General features: G+C 42.9%; 1 long non-coding RNA gene across 1 annotated transcript in view; it reads right to left on the bottom strand.

Moving 5' to 3' along the window:
* LOC140711368 (uncharacterized) overlaps positions 1–13,947 on the bottom strand; it is a 43,420-nt gene extending 29,473 nt beyond the window's left edge. Inside the window, exon 1 of the long non-coding RNA XR_012092545.1 lies at positions 10,087–13,947. This is a non-coding gene — a long non-coding RNA (uncharacterized lncRNA). The remainder of the gene's footprint in view (positions 1–10,086) is intronic.
* Between the last annotated feature and the right edge of the window lie 425 nt (positions 13,948–14,372).

Raw genomic sequence — 14,372 nt, 5'->3', positions numbered from 1 at the left:
ATTCCTTACACTTGTTGAACGAAAATTGTTAGGTTATATACAACTACGCAAAGGACCCAACATTGTAGGCCCTTACGGACTACTACAACCCTTCGCTGATGCAATAAAACTCTTCACCAAAGAGCCTCTAAAACCCTCAACATCCACCACTACTCTCTACACCATCGCACCCGCCCTAGCCTTCTCCATTGCCCTCCTCCTATGAACCCCCCTTCCCATACCTAACCCTCTAATCAATTTCAACCTAGGACTCCTGTTCATCCTAGCCATATCCAGCCTAACCGTCCACTCCATCCTATGATCAGGATGGGCATCAAACTCAAACTACGCCCTAATTGGAGCCCTACGAGCCGTCGCTCAAACAATTTCATATGAGGTTACCCTCGCTATTATCCTACTATCAGTCTTACTAACAAGCGGCTCATTTAACCTTAACATACTCATTACAACACAAGAGCACATCTGACTCCTCTTGCCATCATGACCCCTAGCCATAATATGATTCACCTCCACACTAGCAGAGACAAACCGAACCCCCTTCGACCTCATAGAAGGCGAATCAGAACTAGTATCAGGCTTTAACATCGAGTATGCCGCAGGTCCATTCGCCCTATTCTTTATAGCCGAATACATAAACATTATTATAATGAACGCCCTAACAACTACAATCTTTCTAGGCACATTCTACCCCACCCACTCGCCAGAATTATTCACAACATGCTTTACCACCAAAACGCTCCTCCTAACCTCCCTATTCTTATGAACTCGAGCAACATACCCCCGATTCCGCTACGACCAACTCATACATCTACTATGAAAAAACTTCCTTCCACTCACACTAGCATTTCTCATATGAAACATCCTAACACCCATTACAATCTCCAGCATTCCCCCTCAAACCTAGAAATATGTCTGACAAAAGAGTTACTTTGATAGAGTAAATGATAGAGGCCCCAACCCTCTTATTTCTAAGATTGCAGGCATTGAACCTACCCCTGAGAATCCAAACTTCTCTCCGTGCTACCTAACACACCCCATCCTAAAGTAAGGTCAGCTAAATAAGCTATCGGGCCCATACCCCGAAAATGTTGGTCACACCCTTCCCGTACTAATTAACCCCCTAGCCCAACTCATCATCTACACCACAATAATCACAGGCACACTCACTACACTATTGAGCTCACACTGATTTCTCGCCTGAGCAGGCCTGGAAATAAACATACTAGCCTTCATTCCAATTTTAATCAAAAAAACAAACCCCCGCTCCACAGAAGCCGCCACCAAGTATTTCCTAATACAATCCACCGCATCCATAATTCTTATAATAGCAATTACCCTCAACAACCTACTATCGGGGCACTGAATAATAACAAATACCGCCAACCAACTTCCATCGTTAATAATAACAACTGCCCTTGCCATAAAACTAGGAATAGCCCCATTCCACTTCTGAATTCCAGAAGTCACCCAAGGAACACCACTAATTCCTGGCCTACTCCTCCTCACATGACAAAAACTAGCCCCCATCTCAATTATATGTCAAATTCACCCATCAATCAACACCTGTGCCCTCATAACCCTCTCAACCCTATCCATCATAGTAGGCAGCTGAGGAGGCCTAAACCAAACACAATTACGCAAAATTATAGCATACTCCTCAATCACTCACATAGGCTGAATAATAATAACGCTAACATACAACCCAACCATTACAACCCTCTACCTAACCATATACATCGCCCTAACAACCACCATATTCCTATTCCTCAATCTGAACTCAAATACCACAACCCTTACACTATCCCTCACCTGAAACAAATCACCCCAACTCATACCACTAACAATATTCACCCTTATATCCCTAGGAGGTTTACCCCCACTAACCGGCTTCCTACCTAAATGAATAACTATTCAAGAACTTGCAATAAACAACAACTTTGTCATCCCCTCCATCATAGTCACCATAACCCTACTTAACCTGTACTTCTACATACGCCTAATCTACACCGTCTCAGTATCACTATTTCCCACCCCCAACAACACAAAAATGAACTGACAACTTGAAAACACAAAACCCACACCCCTCACCCCCACACTCACCATCATTTCTACTCTCCTACTACCAATCACCCCCCTAATCCTAACTATTCCCTAGAAATTTAGGTTAAATAAGACCAAGAGCCTTCAAAGCCCTTAGTAAGTAGACCACTTAATTTCTGAAACATATAAGGACTGCAAAAACCTACTCTGCATCAATTGAACGCAAATCAACCACTTTAATTAAGCTAAGCCCCTACTAGACCAATGGGACTCAAACCCATAAAAATTTAGTTAACAGCTAAACACCCTAATCAACTGGCTTTGATCCACTTCTCCCGCCACGAGAAAAAAAGGCGGGAGAAGCCCCGGCAGAAACTTAAAACTGCTCCTTTAAACTTGCAATTTAACATGAAAATCACCTCGGGGCTGGCAAAAAGAGGATCAGACCTCTGTCTTCAGGTTTACAGCCTAATGCTTACTCAGCCATTTTACCCTTCCTCCACCCATGTTCATTAATCGTTGACTCTTTTCAACAAACCATAAAGACATCGGAACTCTATACCTACTATTCGGTGCATGAGCTGGAATCATAGGTACAGCTCTAAGCCTTCTCATTCGAGCTGAATTAGGCCAACCCGGTAGTTTACTAGGCAGTGACCATATCTATAATGTCATTGTAACAGCCCATGCATTTATTATAATTTTCTTCATAGTTATACCCATTATAATCGGGGGGTTCGGGAACTGACTAGTACCCTTGATAATTGGTGCTCCTGACATAGCATTTCCCCGTCTAAATAATATGAGCTTCTGACTTCTTCCCCCCTCCTTCCTGCTGCTAATGGCATCAACCATAATCGAGGCTGGCGCTGGAACAGGTTGAACAGTATACCCCCCCTTAGCAGGAAACCTCTCTCACCCAGGGGCCTCCGTAGACTTAGTTATTTTCTCCCTCCACCTAGCAGGAGTTTCCTCTATCCTGGGGGCTATCAACTTCATTACCACCATTATCAACATGAAGCCCCCCGCCATATCCCAGTATCAAACCCCGTTATTTGTCTGATCTGTCCTAATCACAGCAATCCTACTACTCCTCTCCCTGCCAGTCTTAGCTGCCGGCATTACTATACTATTAACAGACCGCAACCTCAACACTACCTTCTTTGATCCTACTGGAGGGGGAGACCCTATCCTATACCAACACCTATTTTGATTCTTTGGTCACCCTGAAGTCTACATCCTCATTCTCCCCGGGTTCGGAATAATCTCCCACATCGTAACTTACTACTCCGGGAAGAAAGAGCCATTTGGATATATAGGTATAACCTGGGCTATAATGTCAATCGGGTTCCTAGGATTTATTGTATGAGCCCATCATATATTTACAGTGGGTATAGATGTGGACACACGGGCCTACTTTACCTCTGCTACTATAATCATTGCAATTCCTACTGGAGTTAAAGTTTTCAGCTGACTTGCTACACTTCATGGAGGCAATATCAAATGATCTGCCGCAATACTTTGAGCCCTAGGCTTTATTTTTCTATTCACCATAGGGGGTCTCACCGGTATTATCTTAGCAAACTCATCCCTAGATATTGTACTACACGATACATACTATGTTGTCGCCCATTTCCACTATGTTTTGTCAATAGGAGCTGTTTTTGCCATTATAGGGGGCTTTGTCCACTGATTCCCTTTATTTTCAGGCTACACATTAGACCAAACCTATGCCAAAGCCCACTTTATTATTATATTCACAGGCGTAAATTTAACCTTTTTTCCACAACACTTCCTTGGCCTATCCGGAATACCCCGACGCTATTCTGACTACCCCGATGCTTATACCACATGAAATATTCTATCGTCCATTGGCTCTTTTATTTCACTAGTAGCAGTAATCCTAATAATCTACATGATCTGAGAGGCCTTCGCCTCAAAACGCAAAGTATCAATGGCCGAACAATCCCCCACCAACCTCGAATGATTAAATGGCTGTCCCCCGCCTTACCACACATTTGAAGAACCAACCTACATTAAATTGAGCGAAAAAGGGGGGAATCGAACCCCCTAAAACCGGTTTCAAGCCAATCCTATAACCCCTATAACTTTTTCAATGAGATATTAGAAAAACTATTTCATGGCTTTGTCGAAACCAAATTATAGGCTATAACCCTATATATCTTACATGGCCCACCCAGTTCAACTAGGTCTACAAGATGCTACATCCCCTGTCATAGAAGAGCTAATCACCTTCCACGACTATGCATTTATAACTATCTCTTTAATTAGCTTTTTAGTCCTATACGCCCTATCCTCAACACTCACAACAAAACTAACCAATACCAACATTACAGACGCCCAGGAGATAGAGACCACTTGAACCATCTTACCCGCAATCATTCTAATCCTGATTGCCCTACCATCTCTACGCATTCTGTACCTGACAGACGAAATCAACAACCCCTCCTTTACTATTAAATCAATTGGACATCAATGATACTGAACCTACGAATACACAGACTACGGAGGCCTCATCTTTAATTCTTACATACTGCCTCCATTATTCTTAAACCCAGGAGACCTTCGACTTCTAGAAGTTGACAACCGAGTGGTTCTCCCAATTGAAGCCCCCGTCCGTATAATAATCACATCTCAAGATGTCCTACACTCATGAACTATTCCCACACTAGGTTTAAAAACAGATGCAGTACCCGGACGCTTAAATCAAACCACATTTACCGCCACACGACCAGGCGTCTATTATGGACAATGCTCAGAAATCTGTGGAGCTAACCACAGCTTCATACCTATCGTCGCAGAACTAATCCCATTAAAAATCTTTGAAATAGGACCTGTGTTTACCCTATAAATACCCCACTCCCTTTCCACTATACAAATGCACTGCACAGCTATTCTAGCGTTAACCTTTTAAGTTAAAAATTGAGGGGCATACCCTCTGCAGCGAAATGCCTCAATTAGACACATCCACATGATTTATCACTATTACAACAATACTCCCTACACTATATCTTATTACACAACTAAAACTGCTAGACATATGTTACTATCAATCCCCCCAACAAAAAAACTCTGACAAGCAAACCCCCAATAACCACTGACAACTAAAATGAACGAAAATTTATTTACCTTATTCGCAACTCCAATAATCCTAAACCAACCTGCTACAATCCCCATCATCATATTCCCCGTACTACTAATTCCAACTTCCAAACACCTCATTAACAACCGACTAACCACTATTCAACGTAACCTAGTACTACTCGCTCTAAAGCAAATAATAATAACCCACAATGCTAAGGGGCGAACCTGGTCCCTAATACTAATGTCTCTAATCACCTTTATCACCACAACTAATCTCCTAGGACTTCTACCCCACTCATTTACACCTACCACCCAACTATCTATAAACCTCGCTATAGCAATCCCCTTATGAGCCGGCACAGCAATCACAGGCCTTCGCTTTAAAACCAAAAACTCCCTAGCTCACCTCCTACCACAAGGCACACCAACATTACTCATTCCCATACTAGTAATAATCGAAACCATTAGCTTGATTATTCAACCAGTGGCCCTAGCTGTACGCTTAACTGCCAACATCACGGCCGGCCACCTGCTAATACACCTAATCGGAAACACTGCACTAACACTACTAAGTATCAGCCCCCCCGCTGCTTTACTAACCTTTACACTTCTAATACTACTCACCATCCTAGAGATCGCAGTTGCTTTAATCCAAGCCTATGTTTTCACACTTCTAGTTAGCCTCTATTTACACAACAACACCTAATGACCCACCAATTCCATGCTTATCACATAGTCAAACCCAGCCCTTGACCACTAACAGGAGCTCTGTCAACCCTCCTAATAACATCCGGCTTAGTCATGTGATTCCACTTCTATTCTACCACTCTATTGACACTAGGCCTACTAACCATAACACTAACCCTTCACCAATGATGACGCGATGTCGTACGAGAAAGCACCTATCAAGGACATCACACGACACCCGTTCAAAAAAACCTTCGCTATGGCATAGTCCTATTCATTATCTCGGAAATCTTCTTCTTTACCGGGTTCTTCTGAGCATTCTACCACTCAAGCCTAGCCCCAACCCCCTATTTAGGAGGCCACTGACCACCAACAGGTATTACCCCATTAGATCCCTTAGAAGTACCCCTTCTAAACACCTCCGTATTATTAGCATCAGGAGTCACAATTACCTGAGCTCACCACAGCCTTATAAACAACAATCGAAAACAAACAACCCAAGCCCTACTCATTACAATTCTACTAGGCATCTACTTCACCCTACTACAGATCTCAGAGTACTTTGAAGCACCCTTCACCATCTCCGACGGCATCTATGGCTCAACATTCTTTATCGCTACGGGATTCCATGGACTCCACGTCATCATTGGATCCACTTTCCTCCTTATCTGCCTCATTCGCCAACTATTATTCCACTTCACACCAAATCACCACTTCGGCTTTGAGGCTGCCACTTGATATTGACACTTCGTAGACGTCGTATGATTACTCCTTTATATCTCTATTTACTGATGAGGATCCTACTCTTTTAGTATGACCAGTACAATTGACTTCCAATCAATTAGCTTTGACAATGTTCAAAAAGGAGTAATCAACCTAGTACTAGCCCTAACAATCAACACCCTTTTAACCTCACTACTAATAACTGCCATATTCTGATTACCCCAACTTAACTCCTATGCAGAAAAAACAAACCCTTATGAGTGTGGCTTTGACCCACTAAACCCCGCTCGCATCCCATTTTCAATAAAATTCTTCCTAGTTGCCATTACCTTCCTACTATTCGACTTAGAAATCGCCCTACTATTGTCCCTACCATGGGCTCTCCAAACAACAAACCTCCCAATAATAATTAAATCATCCATCACACTCATCACCATCCTAACCCTCAGTCTAGCCTACGAATGATCCCAAAAAGGACTAGATTGAGCCGAATTGGTAAGTAGTTTAAACAAAACAAATGATTTCGACTCATTAAATTATGATTATCATACTAACCAAATGTCACCTATCTTCATGAATATTACACTAGCATTCGCCATCTCACTCCTGGGAATGCTGGTCTATCGCTCACACCTGATAGCCTCCCTCCTCTGCCTAGAAGGAATAATAATATCACTCTTCATCATAATCGCTCTCATAGCCTCAAATGCACACTCCCCCCTAACCAATATCATACCGATCATCCTACTAGTATTTGCTGCTTGCGAAACAGCAGTAGGCCTTGCCCTACTAGTCTCAATCTCCAATACATATGGTCTAGATTACATTCACAACTTAAACCTGCTTCAATGTTAAAAATAATTGTTCCAACAACTATATTACTACCAATAACATGATTCTCTACAAACAACATAATCTGAATTAACTTAACTACACATAGCCTAATCATTAGCCTTATTCCCTTGTTATTTTTTAATCAAACCAATAACAACCTCCTTAATCACTCAACCTACCTATCCTCCGACCCACTAACAACACCTCTTTTAACACTAACCGCTTGACTCCTACCTCTCATGATGATAGCTAGCCAATACCACCTATGCAATCAGCCCCCCTCACAAAAAAAACTCTACCTATCCACAATAATTTTCCTTCAAATCACCCTAATTCTAACATTCATAGCCACAGAATTGATCTTATTCTATATCTTATTTGAAACCACCCTTATTCCCACCCTAATCATCATCACTAAATGAGGTACCCAAGCAGAACGCCTCAACGCAAGCACATACTTTCTATTCTATACACTAACTGGCTCTCTACCCCTGCTCATCATATTAACCTACACCTACAATAACACAGGCTCATTAAATATCATACTACTAACACTCACAGACCAAAAACTAACAACCACTTGATCACACAACCTCATCTGACTGGCATGCATAATGGCTTTCATAACAAAAATACCCTTATATGGCTTACACCTGTGACTCCCCAAAGCCCATGTTGAAGCTCCTATCGCAGGCTCAATAGTCCTCGCCGCAGTACTCCTAAAACTAGGCGGCTATGGCATAATACGACTCACCTCTATTCTCAACCCTCTAACAGAGTACATAGCCTACCCCTTCCTCATGCTAGCCCTATGAGGCATAATTATAACAAGCTCAATCTGTCTACGACAAACAGACCTAAAATCACTCATCGCATACTCTTCTGTAAGCCATATATCCCTAGTAATCATAGCCTCTCTCATTCAAACCCCCTGAAGCTTTTCCGGCGCAATCACCCTCATAATTGCCCACGGACTTACTTCCTCTATATTATTCTGCCTAGCTAATTCAAACTATGAACGCACTCACAGCCGCATTATGATACTCTCCCGAGGACTTCAAACACTACTTCCACTAATAACCTTCTGATGGTTCACAGCAAACCTCACCAACCTAGCCTTACCCCCCACCATTAATCTAATCGGAGAACTCTTCGTGATTACAGCCTCATTCTCTTGATCCCACATCACTATTATACTAACAGGACTTAACATACTAATCACAGCCCTCTACTCTCTCCACATATTCATTACAATACAACGAGGAAAACTCACACACCACATAATCAACATAAAACCCCCTTTCACACGAGAAAATACACTAATATTCATACACCTCACCCCAATTATCCTTCTATCCCTTAACCCCAACATCATTCTAGGGTTTACCTCCTGTAAATATAGTTTAACCAAAACACTAGACTGTGAATCTGACCATAGAAGCTCACCACTTCTTATTTACCGAGAAAACTCGCAAGGACTGCTAACCCATGCCCCCATACTTAACACTATGGTTTTCTCAACTTTTAAAGGATAACAGCTATCCATTGGTTTTAGGAACCAAAAATATTGGTGCAACTCCAAATAAAAGTAATAACCATGCACACCTCCATTATAATAGCAACCCTCGCCTCCCTAACCCCCCCAATCATTGCCACCTTTATCAACCCCAACAAAAAACAATCATACCCAAACCATGTAAAAACAACTATAATATATGCTTTCATTACCAGCCTTATTCCAACAACCCTATACATCTCCCTAAACCAAGAAACAACCATTTGAAGCTGACACTGAATAATAACTCAAACACTAGATCTAACACTAAGCTTTAAACTAGACTACTTCTCCGTAATATTCACCCCAATCGCACTATTCATCACCTGGTCTATTATAGAATTCTCACTATGATACATAAGCTCAGACCCAAACATCAACCAATTCTTCAAATATCTCCTTATTTTCCTCATCACAATACTAATCTTGACCACCGCTAACAACCTTTTTCAACTCTTCATCGGCTGGGAGGGCGTAGGAATCATATCTTTCTTATTAATCGGCTGATGATATTCTCGAACGGACGCCAACACAGCAGCAATCCAAGCAATCCTGTACAATCGCATTGGCGATATTGGCCTCATCCTAGCTATAGCATATTTCCTCCTACACTACAACTCATGAGACATACAACAAATACTAACTCTAAACCCCAACCCAAACTCCCTCCCACTAATAGGCCTTCTCCTAGCAGCAATAGGAAAATCAGCTCAACTTGGCCTTCATCCTTGACTACCCTCCGCCATAGAAGGCCCAACTCCAGTCTCAGCCCTACTACACTCTAGTACCATGGTTGTTGCCGGGGTGTACTTACTCATTCGCTTCCACCCTTTAATAGAAAGCAACACACTACTTCAAAGCCTCACACTATGTCTGGGAGCTATCACCACCATATTTATAGCCATCTGCGCCCTCACACAAAACGACATCAAAAAAATCGTAGCCTTCTCCACCTCAAGCCAACTAGGCCTAATAATAGTTACCATCGGCATCAATCAACCATATTTAGCATTCCTGCATATCTGTACTCACGCCTTCTTCAAAGCCCTACTTTTCATATGCTCCGGATCCATCATTCATAACCTAAATAACGAACAAGACATCCGAAAAATAGGAGGCCTATTCAAAACAATACCCCTCACCTCAACTTCCCTACTCATCGGCAACCTAGCACTCACAGGAATACCATTCCTCACAGGCTTCTACTCCAAAGATCTCATTATCGAAGCCACAAACACGTCATATACCAACGCCTGAGCCCTATCTATCACCTTCATCGCCACCTCTCTAACAAGCGCCTATAGTACTCGAATCATTCTCCTCACCATAACAGGGCCACCTCGCTTTTCAACCCTAATAAACATTAACGAAAATAACCCCACCCTACTTAACCCAATTAAACGCCTCACAATGGGCAGCATTATTACTGGATTCCTTATCACCAACAACATCCCCCCCACTTCGCTTCCCCAACCAACAATACCTCACTACTTAAAACTCTCAGCCCTGTATGCAACTATCCTTGGTTTCCTAATAACCCTAGACCTGACCTCTATAACCAACAAACTAAAAATAAACAACCCATCACAAATATTTAAATTCTCCAACATACTAGGATATTTTCCCACTACAATTCACCGCATAGTCCCATATCAAAACCTACTCATAAGCCAAAACCTAGCCCTTCTTCTACTAGATTCAATATGACTAGAAAAATCTATACCCAAGATGATCGCACATGTACATACCACCGCTTCCAAAACTGTCACCACCCAAAAAGGCATAATTAAGCTATACTCCCTCTCCTTTCTCATCCCCCTCACCCTAACCCTACTTCTAATAATATAACCTATTACCCCGAGTGATCTCAATTACAATATATACACCCACAAATAATGTCCAACCAGCAACCACTACTAACCAACGCCCATAATCGTACAAAGCACCAGCACCAATAGAATCCCCCCGAACTAACCCTGACCCCTCTCCCTCAAAAATCACCCAACTCCCCATACTATTAAAACTAACTACCACTACCCCATCAGAACTTGAAACCCATAGAACTAACCCTACTTCTATTATTAAACCCACCAAAAGACCCCCTAAAACCCCAAACCCTGAACCCCATGTCTCAGGGTACTCCTCAATAGCTATCGCTGTAGTATAACCAAAAACAATTATTATACCCCCCAAATAAATTAAAAACAACATCAGACCTATATAAGTCCCCCCAAAACCTAAAACTACCATACAACCAACACCACACCACTAACAATCAATGCTAGCCCCCCATAAATAGGAGAGGGCTTAGAAGAAAATCCAACAAATCCCATAACCAACAATACACTCAACGCAAATAAAATATATGTCATTGCTCTTGCATGGACTACAGCCATAACCAATGATATGAAAAACCACCGTTGTACTTCAACTACAAAAGCACTAATGACCCCAATACGTAAATCCAACCCAATTATAAAAATAATTAACCACTCCCTCATTGACCTGCCAACCCCATCCAACATTTCCATATGATGAAACTTCGGCTCACTCCTCGCATTCTGCCTAATTCTACAGATCATCACAGGCCTATTCTTAGCAATACATTACTCACCAGACACCTCTTCTGCCTTCTCTTCAATCGCACACATCACCCGAGACGTAAACCACGGCTGAATCATTCGCTACCTCCACGCCAACGGCGCCTCCATATTTTTCATCTGCCTCTTTCTACACGTAGGCCGAGGTCTTTACTATGGCTCATTCCTTCTCCTAAAAACCTGGAACACTGGCATTATACTTCTATTCTTGACTATAGCAACAGCCTTTATAGGCTACGTACTTCCATGAGGCCAAATATCATTCTGAGGAGCAACAGTGATCACAAACCTATTATCAGCAATCCCATACATCGGGACCGACCTCGTCCAATGAATCTGAGGTGGGTACTCCATTGGCAACCCCACCCTTTCACGATTCTTCACCCTACACTTTATTCTACCTTTCATTATCACCGCTCTTACAATAGTCCATCTGCTATTCCTACACGAAACAGGATCAAACAACCCCTGCGGAATCTCATCAGACTCAGACAAAATCCCCTTCCACCCCTACTACACAATTAAGGATATCCTAGGCCTAGTCCTCCTCCTCTTCATCCTAACAACACTAACACTACTCTCACCCAACCTCCTAAACGACCCAGACAACTACATCCCAGCCGACCCACTAAATACCCCTCCACACATCAAACCAGAGTGATACTTCCTATTTGCATACGCAATTCTACGATCTGTTCCTAATAAACTAGGGGGCGTACTAGCACTCTTCCTTTCAATCCTCATCCTATCTATTATCCCCACACTTCATAATTCCAAACAACAAAGCATAATATTCCGCCCACTTAGCCAATTCCTGTTCTGATTCCTAATTACAACCCTATTAACCCTCACCTGGATCGGAAGTCAGCCAGTAAGCCAACCCTTCATTTTTATTGGTCAACTAGCATCCACAATATACTTCACCACAGTTCTAATCCTGATACCACTAACCTCCCTAATCGAAAATAACCTACTCAAATGAACTTGCCCTTGTAGTATAAACTAATACACTAGTCTTGTAAACTAGAGATGAGACTCATAACCCCTAGGACAGCTCAGAAAGAAAGCACTCGACTTCACCACCAACACCCAAAACTGGCATTCTAGCTTAAACTACTTTCTGTCTTTTATATTGTACAAACCCTACAGTACAACTCAAGCACCTTTACATAAATATGCTATGTAATTCGTGCATTACTGCTAGCCAACATGAATAATATATAGTACTATATCTGCTTAACTGTACATAACACATACTATCATATCCGCACCCACAGCCTCCAAAAAGCATACCCACCAAACAGAGATCTCACATACAACCCAACCACGAAACACCATAACCCGCCCACTCCACCCACAACACACCAACACAGACAGCAAGACCGTCCTCCGTACATAATACATTACCTTATTTGTCGTACAATAGTACATACCTACTACAAACCTTCCTCCCCACCACGGATGACCCCCCTCACTTAGAACTCTCTTACTCACCATCCTCCGTGAAATCAATATCCCGCACAAGCAGTGTTACCCTCCTCGCTCCGGGCCCACGACCCGTGGGGGTAGCTAAGAATGAGCTGTATCCGGCATCTGGTTCTTACCTCAGGGCCATGCCAACTAAAACCGTCCACACGTTCCTCTTAAATAAGACATCTCGATGGATCACGGGTCTATCACCCTATTAACCAGTCACTGGAGCTTCCCATGCATTTGGTATTTTTTATCTCTGGTCTGCACGCAACACCATCGCAACATGCTGACTCCCACCACATCCCGCCCTGAATGCGCCTGCCTTTGATTCCTAGTCCATGCCATTATTAATCGCACCTACGTTCAATATTCCAGCCCCGCATGACTACTAGCGATGTGTTATTTAATTCATGCTTGTAAGACATACAACAACCAACCCACAACACTACAAAAAAATTCAAAAACCTTAACCAAACCCCCCCCCCCCCCCTTGACCTTCACATAACCACCCTTTGCCAAACCCCGAAAACAAAGTCCTGCTCCCCCGGCCAAAGCTTGTATTTCCATCTTTTAGGTATGCATGCCCTAACTACTAACCCCTCAACTAACCTTCGCTTACCCTACCAACCACCCTTTGCCAAACCCCGAAAACAAAGTCCTGCTCCCCCGGCCAAAGCTTGTATTTCCATCTTTTAGGTATGCATGCCCTAACTACTAACCCCTCAACTAACCTTCGCTTACCCTACCAACCACCCTTTGCCAAACCCCGAAAACAAAGTCCTGCTCCCCCGGCCAAAGCTTGTATTTCCATCTTTTAGGTATGCATGCCCTAACTACTAACCCCTCAACTAACCTTCGCTTACCCTACCAACCACCCCCCCCCCCACAACCCCAAAGATGCCACTTACATTCACACCCACCTTCTCGTCTACGTAGCTTAAACCTACCCCAAAGCAAGACACTGAAAATGCCTAGATGGATTCACACATCCCATAGACAAATAGGTTTGGTCCTGGCCTTTCTATTGACCTTTAGCAAGATTACACATGCAAGCCTCCCCGCCCCAGTGAAGACGCCCTACAAATCACTATGACTAAGAGGAGTGAGTATCAAGCACGCACATGCAGCTCAAAACACTTTGCTCAGCCACACCCCCACGGGAAACAGCAGTGACAAACCTTTAGTAATAAACGAAAGTTTAACTAAGCTATGCTACACCAAGGGTTGGTCAATTTCGTGCCAGCCACCGCGGGCCACACGATTAACCCGAGCCAATAGAGACCGGCGTAGACGTCTACGTAGCTTAAACCTACCCCAAAGCAAGACACTGAAAATGCCTAGATGGATTCACACAT

Source organism: Chlorocebus sabaeus, unplaced genomic scaffold (assembly GCF_047675955.1).
Source record: "Chlorocebus sabaeus isolate Y175 unplaced genomic scaffold, mChlSab1.0.hap1 unalloc_scaffold_801, whole genome shotgun sequence".
NCBI classification, from domain to species: Eukaryota; Metazoa; Chordata; class Mammalia; order Primates; family Cercopithecidae; genus Chlorocebus; species Chlorocebus sabaeus.
This window is presented reverse-complemented; position numbering and strand designations above follow the sequence as displayed.